General features: G+C 38.9%; 1 long non-coding RNA gene across 5 annotated transcripts in view; it reads left to right on the forward strand.

Annotated features, from left to right (window-relative positions):
• LOC134423012 (uncharacterized) overlaps nt 1-13,829 on the forward strand; it is an 86,054-nt gene that overhangs the window by 3,835 nt on the left and 68,390 nt on the right. For all 5 annotated transcript variants that reach the window (XR_010028982.1, XR_010028981.1, XR_010028983.1 and 2 more), the window contains exons 2-4: nt 6,235-6,464; nt 7,102-7,343; nt 8,326-8,469. This is a non-coding gene — a long non-coding RNA (uncharacterized LOC134423012). The remainder of the gene's footprint in view (nt 1-6,234; nt 6,465-7,101; nt 7,344-8,325; nt 8,470-13,829) is intronic.

The following is a 13,829-nucleotide window of genomic DNA, read 5'->3' on the forward strand; positions in this document are numbered from 1 at the left end:
AGAGCAGCCACAGTGCTGTGAGTTGGCCATGCTTTTGGGGAAATGAAAAATTTAACACAAAAATATGCTGAAGAACAATACAGGAATATCTTGTGCCTCCTAAATTCTGAATGAAAAAGGTAAACACCTTATTAAAAAATCCAGTATATCTATCAGCCAGCTGAATTGCTTTCTGGAAACACATTAGTTCTAGGCTATGTAAGCAGCAGTTATTAGTGTTCGTAGTCAGTTTTATCCAAGAGATGTGTCCTCCAGCAGGTCTATACCAATAAAACTCTGCCTTAACTAGGTTTTACATTTTGCTTATACATGTCCTATCTGCTTGGAGTGTCTCAGCCCTTGCTCCTAAAATGATTATCAGAATGCCCTGTTTTTCACCTCTATTTTTTTGGAGTATCATGATTTATTCCTCACAGAAGCACGAGTTGAATCCACCTCAGTCTCAATCAGGGTCAAACATTGGCATGTACTTAACTGAAAGTATATTGTTATCTTGATTTAATTGTAGAAATAGAACAATGGAATAATGCATTCTATTCACTATTCTAAATAATTCAAGTGACTTTATTCAGATTCCTAAGAAGTGACTGTCAGTGTGGGATTTGGAATAGCAAGTATTGCTTTATGCTTAACAAAACACAGATAACTGACAGCCCTTTCAAATGGGGAATGGTTCATTTTGTGATGCAAAACAGATAGTTTGGGTGGGAATAATATTGTGTATCTATGTGCAGGATTAAATCCCAGGCAGAAAGCACAGGCAGATGAAAAAAATCGTATTGCTAGTCTCCTTTTTTCCTGCAGTAAAACTGAATATTTCACAGCCCTCAGGAGAGTAAGGCAAGTGGCTGGTTAATGCATTGGCTGTGTTTGACGTGCCTTATAACTATTTTTGAACTTCAGCTCCCATTTTAAAACATAAGCAGATTGTTGCTGTGATTGAATAGCTTTCTCCAGTAAGAATCTTGTGATAGGAGATTTACATGTTAGAGAACAGTGTACCTTCAACATAGGTAGGCAATATTTCTGACATCATTGACAAGTAAAATGCTCAAGAGCTAGGTACTCTTCTTCAGCAAAGGCTGTCTTCATCCCTTTCATCATTCTAGGAAAGCCTTGGTTTCAGGGAGTTTGTTTTTTAATTAATTTATTTAAAGTAGTGTGTCACACACATTTTGAGTAGCTGAAATTTGCATTCTTAGAACTTGTGGTCCATGGAGCTAACTCTGGTAGCCAAAGCAATCAGATGGCGTTTAGGAGCCTATTAGTCCAGCTCTTTGCCATTGCACTGTGTCACAGTGGTGAGTCCTTCACTATCTGTCACTTGCAAACCTGCCAGCATCTCAGTGCATGAAACGTCAGGAAAACATTTCTGGGGATGCTGCCAAAGGGAAGGGCTCTGTGTGCTTGGCCCTTTTCCCCCTGTCTGGATGGTGCTGTGTGGGATGGCTGCTGGAGATCAGCCCCGGTGACACACAAGGCTCTGTGAGCTTGGCCCTTTCCCCCCTCTGCATGGTGTTGTCTGGGATTGTTGCTGGAGATCAGCCCCAGAGACACACAGGGCTTGGTGCCAGCCAGGATGGAGGCACACATTGAGGGCAGATGGGTGTGTAGCAGCTTTTGTCTGTCTTCCTTCTGGGCTGCCACGCTCATTACCCAACTGATCCAGCAACCACTTCACATATGAACCCTCAAAAGGAACTGTTAGACTGATAGTTTCAGTGAGCTTCCACTGACACTATACAGAAAATGCTTTTAAAAACATTTCAGAGCCCCAATGAGTTAAAAAGCAATTTATGCATTTCAAAACTTGCACTGAAGGGGAATATAATATTTTTATATTGTTCTGGTGAAAACGTATGCTTAAAGAAATGTTTCAACCTGAAACAGGCAGGAGGAGAGCAGGTGGCAGCTTTGGGCGTCTGGGCACAGCTCCTCTTGGTGGTGGGAGCTCTTTTGCTGGCAGGTGAAGGGGCTGCTGCCTTGAGCTGCCCCAGAGATGCTCCTGGTTCACTGTGGTTGGTCACAGTCAGGTTTGCTTGGTTTAAAACGTAGTTGTTCAAAGCTACAGTCAAATAGAAACCCTTCAATCAACTGTTTTATTAGATTGCAAAAACCCAAAGTTCATAGAACCACAGAATAATTTATGATGGAAGGGTCTCTGGAGGTCACCTGATTCATTTTCCAGTCAAATTCGGAATACCGCCAAAGATGGATATTTCACAGTGCCTCAGGTCTTTTCCATTGCTTATCTTATCGTGAAATTTTATTTAAACCACAGCTGCATAACCACAAAAGTGCAACATTCCCGTATTTATCCATTCTAGTGCCCTTCTTTGTCAGGCAGAGCAGGAAAGCTAATAGGGAGTAAAAAGGAGCCTTGAAATGCAACTGTAACCTGGACTCAGGAGGATATTAGAGCTTATATCAGTACAGATTATTTCTTATTTCATATAACTCCCCAATAGGCTTTTGTATTTTCCCGTTTAAATCTCTGAAATTGAATCTCTAATATCTGCAGCAAGATTCCTAAATACTCCATGAAAAAAAAATCAAAATCCACTCTTTATTGGAAGGGAAAAAAGCAAGAATATTTTTGGGGAGGTCATATCTTGTACAAGAAAATATACAAAATCCTTTGAGGCTCTTGCTTGTGGGTGACTTTTTGTCTGTTTTGGCAGGTGGTCTTAACTTATTTTCCTATTTTTCTATTTAGTCCGTAAGGAAAGCTCACGGTCACTGTGATCCTGGACATTCTGTGCTTAATAGGTAGTGTAAAAAATCCTGATGAGAATGTAGAGTAACACCTCTGTAATCACTCATACAAAGGACACCTTTGTGAACTGCATTTCTGTGAGGACACAAAATTCAAAGGGGAGTTTGAACGTGCTTTTTGTGTTCAGAGGAGGAAAACCGCGCTTCTTGCAAGTATCAAATCCTGTCCTCTCACTGAGCTGCTCCTCAACATTTTCATGTTCAAGGGTTCTTCCTTCTTGCCCTGTCCACATTGTCTGGTCTGCCTCCTGTCCCTGCCTGCCTGCTTTGGGCAGCAGCAAGGAGCAGTCCCAGGCTGTGCCTGCGTTCCCCTGATGAAGCGCCGTGCTCAGAAGCCGGCATTTGTGCCGCAGGTTTACAATCACTGCATCGATTGGTGTCTCCATTTAAATGATTTATCTTTGCTCTTGGCTTGCTGTGAGCTTTTCCATGAGCTGCAAGGAAAACTGATTTTATATGAGTTTTTTAGCAAGTTACTCAGCTTGTTACTCATGTTATCTGAAGGAAATGGGTTAAGAACTGGGAAGTAGCGTGGTGGGTACCAGGGTATGTGCAGGGCCTGGAGCTGTCCGAAAGGATTGTGTGGTGGGTGTGGCTGAAGACCTCACTCCCTCTGCCCTGTGGCACCAAAGCCACGCCTGGCTCTGAGATCTGTGAGCAGGCTGCTGAGAACTATTCTGTTGGGAAGGATCAGTTGCCATAGGTTTTAGAAAGCATAGAGTTTGGAGTATTTAAAGTCTGTCATTGAATCAAACCCCCAGGGAACAATCCATTTTTGGTATATCAAAATAAGTATATTTTGCTTATGTAATCAATCCGAGGGTGATAAATACTTTGTCATCCATTCCAGGCAATTTACTTCATTGATTGGCATCAAATAGACATTGTATGGTCAATATAATTTTCATACCTCGCCTTTAGCTGCAGTTTTGCCTACTTTTTTTTTAATTTATTAAAAGCTATGGTTCTGTTTTCCTTTTTATTTGAACTCAGAAGTCTGATTTTGTTTTCTTCTCCTGATTAAAAAGTATGTTGGCAAGACTAACCTGGAGTTACGTAAATCAATAATGCTACACAGAAAAGGAGAACAAATTGTACCTCTCATTTGCATAATGGACAAGATCTAAAATGAATTCCTCAGGTTAATGAGTGTCCTCAGGGTTGTTTGTGAGAATGTACAGCCTTCTGTGACACCAGTGTGTTACTGATTGAAAAGTACTGCTCAGAGTCAAAGAAAAGAAGTGAAAAAAATCAGGAGCAATCAGGTTGGGGGACTCCATACTAAGCTTTTAGCTTTAGTGCATTGATTTTTGGATGCCTGCATTGAGCTTCACTATAAGCTGAGGATACAAATTCAGATTTACCCTTGCTTTGAGGTTCAAACTCAGCCTAATCTCACCTGGGGTTTTGGCTAAAATGCAGCTGAGTCCCCAGGTTTCTGTCACACTGACATAAGGTTATCTTTGTGTTTCTCAGAAAGAGAACAGTGCTCCCCAGAGGGACAGGAACACGAACGCCTTGTGCAGGGCTATACAGCTTGGTTAACTCAGAAAAGTCTGAATCTTAGATAAGACAATCACAGGGCCAAAAATTGCTAGAAGCAGGCAGTTACAACAGCATTAAAATGTCTCATATTTCCTATTCTGTCTCTGCTCCATTACCTTTATCCTCTTATTCCAGGCAGTTAGCCTCCTCTTGCTCCTATTAGCTTGCTGTGAAATGGTAACATGGCTGGAGGAGCACAGGATGCTGCCACAGGTGGCCATTCCTGCATGGAGAGGAAAAAGGATAGGAGGAACCTTGCTTTGGGTGGAGTGCTCTGCAAATGGAATTGCTTTTGGAAGCTTGCAGTGTGACTGCAGTTGGATGTACATTTACATAGATGGCAAGAAGGGATTCAAGGCAGAAGGGAGGGCCTATTTCCTCCCCACCCAGTGTAACATTTTTATTTCAAACAGGAGGAAGCTGGTGCTACTCAAAGTTCAATTGAGGATAACCAAAACAAGTGTTTTGTTCTTGAGTGTTGTATTCTTACTGATAATGAACTGTAGTAAATGAATTTTACCTTAACTGTGCACCATGGAAAGGTCATAAACTACTGGAGAAGGGCTTCTACAAAAATTAAATTACACATTAGTACAGTACATGTAATGTGAGAGAATTGACTGTACAGATCAACCACTGCACAATAACTCTTGCTTTTTTCCCTGTTTAATGTGTACCTTGAATATTGCACCATAAGAGATGATCTCCTTTAGAGGGTTGTTCTGAAGAAGGGAGAGTTCAATGGTCAAGTGAAGAAGGTGTTTTCCAATTTACAGTACAGTGACTTGTGGAGACTGGGGCCACTCTGGCTTCTTTGTGCTTCAGGACGTGAGCTGGAAAGGCACCTGTTTGCAGGAGGACTGCTGCAGCCTGGTCCCTGTCAGTGGTGCCCTGACAGCACATCTCACCCATGCAGCAAGTCCCTGGGGGTTCAGAACCACACAGGCTTTTTCATCTGCTGAAACATTTCCTTGTTGGCAAATAGGACTTGCTGTACTGGGAGTCAGCAGGTGCATCGTGCTGGTTTATGGGGTCTACTCTGTTTTTCTGTACAGGCAGAATATTAGGAAAACGTGTTTTTTCATATGTACAGATTATTTGTTTATTTAATTTACTGAACACACACACCCAGAATTACATCTTTGGGTTTCTTTTATGATTTTTATATGGCCTTTTTTGCTGTGTAACACTTTTCTTCCAATTCTGTTGCATCTTGCCTATGATGTATAAAGCTAAGAATTATGAAAAAATTCCCAGGGATTTGTAGACTCCTGAAAACTGAATCCTACTGTAGAAACTTAGTGAATTAAATTGCCCCAATGCCTGTGGTTTTGAGAATTTTGCAAGCCTTCTACATAGAGGAAACAAAAAGAAGACATTAAGTAAGGAGAATTGTGCAAGCTGAATCCAGCAGAGCTGCTGTGCTTTACCTATCATTCTTCAAAAGGTGTTTGATCCTTAGATAAAACATTTTTTAATACTTTCAAGATTTCAGCATAACATCTTTAAAGATTTTCTCTTTTTCTACAGTAAAAACCTAATAATAAGTCATAATTTTACTTAAGTGTTAAACTTCTTTCAATATCTGGAACTATTCACCCTAGGCATTCAATAACAACAGTGTAACACAGGAATCCTGAATCAGGAAGTAAGAGGATGAAACAAGGCTGGGGTAAATGAGTTGAAGGTTTATAATAATTTCAGATTGATTTAACTCTCTGACTCTCTGCTAGCAACATGAAAAAGATAATCTTTTTATGTCATTGATAGGTAACTTTTGGGAAATGCTGAATGCAGGGCACAAAGTAATTAGAAAAAGAATTAAAAGATGAAAATGTTCTTTCAGATATAAAATCATGTTATTGGATAAACTAAGGTTCTGGAAGCCTTATTCTCTCTCTCTCTTTTAATCAGTTTGCAGGAAATGGAGCAAAGCAAACAGAAAAGAGTGGCAGGGTGTTAATTGCAACCGGATAATTAAAGTGAAGCATAGTCAAGGAACAGATATCCTCCCAACTTTCAGCATGAAAATGATGATGGGCAGCATCTCTGGACGTTCAGCACTGTTTAGATAACCCTGGGAAGCTGCAGCAGGGAGAACCTCAGTGACACACAAGTCTGTGTCTGAGAGCACACATTATCAGGTGGGGAGTTTCATAAAACTGATTTTTTTAATTGATCTTTTTTTTTTTCCATCTCTGCCTTGCTGTCTGGGCTGTTGATGGGTAGGAAATGGAAAGGATGAGCTCCTTTGGTGATAAAAAGCGTGGGCGAGCAGGCGGCGGTTGCAGGGTAATGGCAACAGGGCCTTGTGTCAGTCACAGATGAGTACTGAGAGATTAAATAGATTAAATGAAAATAAATGTAAGCTAATTGAATTCAGTGATATAGGAGAAGAAATCAGAGGAGTATAAAATTAGGCCTAAGATGGGCATTATTATTTTACTTTTTGTCAGCTCTCTTTTTGGCTTTCCAGAGTCAGTAGCTTTTTGAGTCAGAAGTGAAAACAAAACAACAATACACTGAAAGAAAATGAACTGTTTACCTGTTTTACAGGTTTTAGTTTTTTTCTTACAACAAAACAGTTTTGCAGCATATTTGCATTGTTTCAAAAAGATTACACTTTGACACCATCTTAGATTGAAGTTACTTGGATTTTCTCCATGTTTTTAGGTAAGATGACCTAAAATTTGAGTTAAAAGTGTCTCTGTGTCTCTTTTTGAGTTAAAATGTTCAGAAGTGTGATGAACTGTGACAAAATAATTGTGATTCATTTTCTAGATTTCGTTGTGACTCACAGAGGTAGTGGTTAAACTCCTCTTCTCCTGGCACGACCTCCCCACTTCAAGCATGTTTTTTTATGGAAGAATATAAATTTGTGAACTCATGAGTTTATATCCAGTCAGCAAGATGGACCACTAAACTTGAGAACACTACAGAAAATACAATAGACATGAAAGCCTGAAGAGCATAATGGGGAGAAGGAAAGTTTTAAAATAATCAGAGCAAATTGAAAGCAAGTGGTAAGTATGTGTTGTGTTTTTCTGGGCCTTATATTTGAGAGAAGAACTGTGAACTGGAAACAGAGGATGAAGGGTTTGATTTGAATATGAATGTCTGTCAGGGTCTTAGCAGCATGAAAAGGATAATTTTAGCTGCAGCTTTTGAATAGGGTGGCTGGGTACAAGCTGAGATGTAAGTAGGCTACACAGGCTATAGCTAAGATCAAGGATGAGGTAAGGAAAAACCACGAAAAACAGATAAAATTCACCTGTGTGCAAAAAAAGTCTTGCAGAAGCATGCATGACTTTCACTGATACCTGGTTTGTAAATTTTATTGGAATACCAAGGGTTTGGTTGGCAAACAGATTTCCCTCAGGCAGGCAGGCTATATTTTATGGTATCCATTTACAGGCACAGTACCTGAGGGGGTTTTGTGAGCATCTGAAACATAGGAGAGGTTATTAGGGTTGGGGTTCAGTTGAGACCTCGCACCAGATGAGGGAATTTGTAGTAAAGATGAACTTTACTACGTGGAGTCAGAGGTTATGGCAGGGTACCCAAGAGAAGGGGAAGATAGAGGCAACATTGTCTAGATTCAATGACAGGCTTAAAAGATTTTTTCACACCTGAAAGCTTGTGCTGTAGAAGTAAAATATCAAAATAAATGCAATGATTAAAGAGCAAACCAAAACAATAGGAATCGTCTAGCACTTTTTCCTCTTTTCTAACAAATGCTTTTTCAATTCCTTAGTGATGAATTTTTTTCAGAGGAAAATACCATACAATTAAAGTTTAGTAGGCATAGATGAACATTGAAAAAGGCATGCACTGCAAAAGAATTCAATAATGTTTACAGCCAGCCCATTTGCCAGATAAAATACTTTTCTCTACTGCTTCAAAATTTTCTGTGAGAGGCACTTCACTTTTCTTGGTACATAGAAATGTTTATTATCTTTGATTTGAAAACAAACAAACAAAAGCCTTTTTCTTATTCGCATTCAGGTCTCGCTTTCATCACAGGATATTTGAAAATCTAACATTGGCTTTACCAGAGGAAGGAATGAGCTCTTTTCAACTTCAGTTGGATCACTTGCAAGTTTCATGGTTGATATAGCTATTTCCAGGACCTGAAGCCTTGCTTTACAGGTAATGGAATACATAAACTCCCACCATATGTCATAGAAGGATTTTCATATTATTAATGAAGTAACCATGGATAATTGAGGTTTTTTTTGACTGATTAGACTCAGGTATTAAGCTGATCCAAAATGAGAGAGGCTAGGTTCATTTATACTGTAATGAAGTGAAATTAACATTTTTGATTTAGGACTGTATGCTGTGTATTTGACAACTTTCTCTGTAAATATCAGTGACCGTAAAGGGTTCTTTTTCTCACCTCTTCATTATTCCAGCCAATGTTGCTTATTTTTTCCATGCTCCTAGAAGCTGAATATATTCAGTGTTCCTCTACCTTGTAATATTACTTAATTGTCTATGATGCCATTCATTTATCACATGTTTATGATCTCATAAAATGGTTTAGGTTGGAAGGGACCATAAAGATCATCTGGTTTCAGTCTCCCTGCCATGGGCAGGGACATCTTCCACTAGACCAGGTTGTTCAGACCTACATCCAACCTGGCCTTGAACACTGCCAGGGTTGGGAAAGCCTCAGCTTCTCTGGGCAACTTGTTCCTGCCTCAACACCCTCACAATAAAGAATTTCTTCCTAATATCTACTATAAATCCACCCTCTTTCAGTTTAAAGCCATTTCCCCTGGTTCTATTAATACATATCCTTTTAAAAAGTCCCTGTATTCAGCACCCTCCAGGTACTGGAAGGTGATCTAAGGTCCCTTCTCTTCCCCAGACTGTTTTTGTAGGAGAGGTGCTCCAGCCCTCAGATCATCCCTGTGTTCTCCTCTGCACTTGCCTCAAGAGGTCCATGTTCTTCTCTACCCTGGGGACACCAGAGCTGCACACAGCACTGCAGGCTGGGTCTCACCAGAGCAGAGGGACAGAGTCCCCTCCCTGCCCTGCTTTGGGTGCAGCCCAGGGTGCAGTTGCCTCTCTGGGCTTCAAGCTCACATTGCTGGGTCATGCTCAGCATCTCAGCCCCAGGTTGTCCTCCCCAGGGAGAAATGTGAAATGTCCACTAATTCAAATACACCGAGGCAACAGATTGCATTCTTCAAGTTAGATGTACTAAGTGTAAAGTAAAATAGATGGGAAGATAATTTAGAGTCAGCAGTCATAGTAGAATGTACTGCCAATGAATATGCTTGAAACTCAGTAGAACAGTGTTACATTTTCCCTCACTAAAAATAATGAGATCTGCTTTGAAATTTCTGGCTCAAATTAAATTTCAGTAAATAACCATGGAAGAGAAAATGAGTCTAGCTTGCAACTTTCCTCCCCCATTGTTTTTCAAATGGCACAAATAAATTTTTCATTCAGAATTTTGGTAATTTTTAGGATCAGAAATTTGGAGAGCTTTCACTGATGTACAAATATGTGAGCTATTTCAAAACCTGAAAATGTGTTTGTAAGTTCTGTAAATAGGAACAATTGAATGCTGAGCTCTAAGAAAAATCTGGCCAGGATTTTATGTGCCAATTATTCAAGAATCTTTCCCTTAAAGTGTAAAAATATAGCCTTATCAAAGCCAAAAAATTTGAAAATTATTGAGAATATTCTCCCCTCCCCTTCATATTTCTATCTTACAGTCTGAGGCATCCAAAACCACAAGCAAGGCTAATCACCATTTCTTGAAATATTTTTACGTGGCATGTTGTGATGGGGCTACTGTCATGTCCTACAATCAACTAGCTGTGGAACTTCCAAAATCTCACCTCAACTCAAATGGCTATTAAAATATATTAAAAATTTTAAATTTAATATCAAAGCCTTGGAGAAGCAGAGCTATCACATACAGATGAAGGTTAGAGTTTTCTTTATCCTTGAGGTGGCTATTAATTCCTGGTTTGCACTAGGAAGCAATTTATTCTTTTTCTATTATTCTTATTAGAAGTCATTTAGCTAGGCAAAATATATTCATTCTTGTTCCTTAATATGGTCCTTCAGAAAGAGAAAATATGTCTGTTTTTTCGTGATATTTTCAGTAGGAAGCATATTATAACTTTTATGCTGTGCATCAGGTATTGGTGGAGGAGAGATGGAGCTGAGGTGATGCTTGCTATATGTCAGTAGCAGAAGTTCAGATTTCACTGATAAAGGAACTGTAGTGTCAGCTAAATGGGCTTAGAGCAAGTTGGTTCAGGTCAAATGCACTGTAACCATCAGCAGTCTGAATCCCAAAGAAAGGGGAAAATAAAACCTTAAAGCATCAGTAGCCTGTGGCTGAAGCACCTTTTCTCTAGTTTTAGTCTTTAACTGTAAGCACATATATAGGAAACTGATGGATACAGAGGCTTCCCTGAACTTTATTATGGAATAGTGCAGGCTGAAGAAAAGCTTCTTCAAGTAGAAGAGAGGATTCTTCAAGTAGAACATGGCTCCTTTTTTCTAGAAATTTTGCTGATTGAACACTGTTATTAGTTATACATGAATGAAACCTGAGAGTTAGTTTAATTTGGGGTTTTTCTAGATTTACATCATCACAGATAAAGAACAAACTGCATCCATTGTCCAACTTGTCCTTTGAACCTTTTATTGCAAAGTTCAATAGACAGCTTTCTGTATACATTAATTTTTGACTCTTGGAGAAAGTCTTGAACACCTGAAATTTCCTTGGAAGAGTGTCTATGTTTCTGATTCTGATGAAAGAACCAAACTCCTTCCATCCCTAAGGTTAAACAAGGATAGCTGAAAATAACTGCAAGGGTGTTAATTGTCCTTTGAGGATATACAGGGAGAGAGACTGAAAAAGAGCATTGAGAAATGGGAAGAATTAAGTTAGTTTCTGGAGTTGAACATATATTAAATATACTTGTATTTTGTTTTATTTCTTAGAACTTTTGGATTATCTATTTAATATGTTGGAACTACTGTATAACCACTTCTAGATTTTTTGGATAAAATGTGGTGAGGAAGAAATAGTAAATACAAGGATTAAGGGATCTTTTAGGCAGAGGGAAGAGGTGAAATTAGAGCCACTTGATGTTCATTTGTTTCTATTGTTCTTCCTTTCAGAAAGTGCTTGTATGCAGACATCAGGACAGTAAGTCCCATATAAGTCAGATCTGGTTACAGTTCCTCATACTTGGCTTCAGTCTGTCAAATGTCCTTGACAGCTTTTAAAAACTTTAAATAATTGTGAAGGAAAATTGAACCATCAGCCATCAGTATGAAACAAGAATGCTTCATTTTTGCTGTCTGTTTGCCTATAGGTTTTGGAACCATGTTTTTTATGTGTGCTTTGTTTGACTTATGCAGATACTCAACTGACTAAGGAAAATCCATACCACAACCTAGAAAAAAGTTTTCCTATGACACTTTATTTTGCAATTGGCTTTCGTAGATTTTTGTTGCAGGAGGCTCCTCCATGCAGCCTAGTTTAGATATCACAGGCTTGCCATGTTAAGACAGCAAGGTTTAAGTTATTACAGAGATGGGCAGTAGTGTAAATATTCTGGCAGTGACCTGCTCTAGTATATTCTATATATACTATGTATATACACATTTGCATTGTAATAACTCCTTTATTATTATCTGGTGAAATAAAAATTAAATCAGCATGAGATCTGTTTAAAAAAAGAGTAAGATTACTTCCTTCAAGGATCTTTCATCACTATTTTAACAGCTAGAGATTCTATGCAAGATGTGGCTAGTATGTGTGGGAACAAAGGATATATCATATCTTACTGAAATCTTCTCAGCTTTGGTAACTCCAAAACTGAACAGGAGCTTTGTGGCTGCATTGTTTGATGATATTTCCATAACATTTTTGGCTGTCCAACTTTGTTGTGAAATGAAAGCCAGGAAATCTGACTGAATGCATTGTTAACTTTCAAGAGCCTACATTTTACTTCTGCAAAAGCCCTGTGACATTTTGATCTGTAAAGGTCCTTGTCCTTAAACTGGGGCAGAAAGAGAGGGTCAGGAAAGAAACCTAAAATGATGACTGTAATTTAAGGGAGAAGATGAGCAAGGTACTATTTGGTCTGCCAGAAGCTGAAATCAAACAAATGACTGTTTTAATATGTTGGGCATGATTTCATTTCATCATCATCAGCCAGATGGAAAACATGCTTACAAGCTTTGACTGGCCAGTGACAGGATCAAAGGACACTGTGGTCACAGTATGGTTAGCTGGCAGAACAAGGGCACCTTAGATAACTAGCCATGCTACTACTGTAGTGCATTAATTTGTGAAGAATTACATTGGAATTAATTATTATATTTTTAATTTTTTTTTTATATCTGGCATTTCTAGAATGCTGGTTTTAGTATTGTATATTGGGTTTGCTCTTTTCATTTCTGTATTTTAGAGTCACATTCTGCTGTGTAACTATTCAGATGGGTGGAACTACAGGCAGAGTTATTTGGCTTTTAATGCATAAAAAAAGACTACCAGAAAACTTATTGAATTTATGGTGTGTTTCTCAACAATTAAATATTGAAGTAAAGAAGGAAATCATATGTTAAAATTATTGTAGTCATTGTACTTATACATTTTTATGAAGAAGATGATTTGGTTTTTGATGGTATTTCAGAGATTCTGGTAATTATTTTGTGGTCTTTTCCAGCTGCTCTAATACCAAGCTCCTTTGCATTTTCCTCATTTCATAGGTGCTCTAGGGAATTCTCTGTTTCACAGCAAGCCCGTGCCTCCCTGGCTGTACTGTGGGAAGAAGCATGCACTATGATTTCTTTTGGAAAGTCCATGCATTTGATTGTGTAATGAGGTTGAGGTGTTCCTCACGATGCTTTTACAGTGTGATGCCTGTGACCTGATGTGCTCTAGAAGTGAGGAAGAGGTAGTTAACTATTTATTAGCTCTCTATGTATGAAGCAAGAGATTACAAGCAGTCACCACATTATTGAAGCAGTCTCAGCTGATCATTCAAGCCTTTTATTTGTGCATTAAAGTAAGACTGGAACATTTGTAGTTATCCTTTCCTAGACATCCTCTTCAGGTCTCTTTCTTCTGGGAGAAAGAAGCAGTGTGGGTTTTGGCCCTTGGCTTAGACCTGTGATATTTCTGGCCAGTTTATCTCCCCTTTTCTTGTGGTGCTGTTTAAAAGCTGGTTCAACCATTTTTTGCTACCGCTGTTTGTTTGCTTAACTAATCCTTTAATCCTATTCATAGCTTCTGTTAGAGGGCGAGGTTCTCATAATCCTTTTGGGCAAACTTGTTTTCCTTTTATTGTCTTGGCTGGTGTTCATTCAGGAATGGTTACTATATTTTGCCGTAAATATAAGGCAATTTTTAAGGTAAGTACAGAGGCAATAATTGGAGAACTTTTGACTTTGAATTTTACTTTTCTGGTAGCAGGTATGAGCTCAACAAGTCATGGTGCAGGGCTTTGTTGTTCCTGGTCCCA

The sequence above is a fragment of the Melospiza melodia genome, chromosome 11 (genome assembly GCF_035770615.1).
Source record: "Melospiza melodia melodia isolate bMelMel2 chromosome 11, bMelMel2.pri, whole genome shotgun sequence".
In the NCBI taxonomy this organism is placed as follows: domain Eukaryota; kingdom Metazoa; phylum Chordata; class Aves; order Passeriformes; family Passerellidae; genus Melospiza; species Melospiza melodia.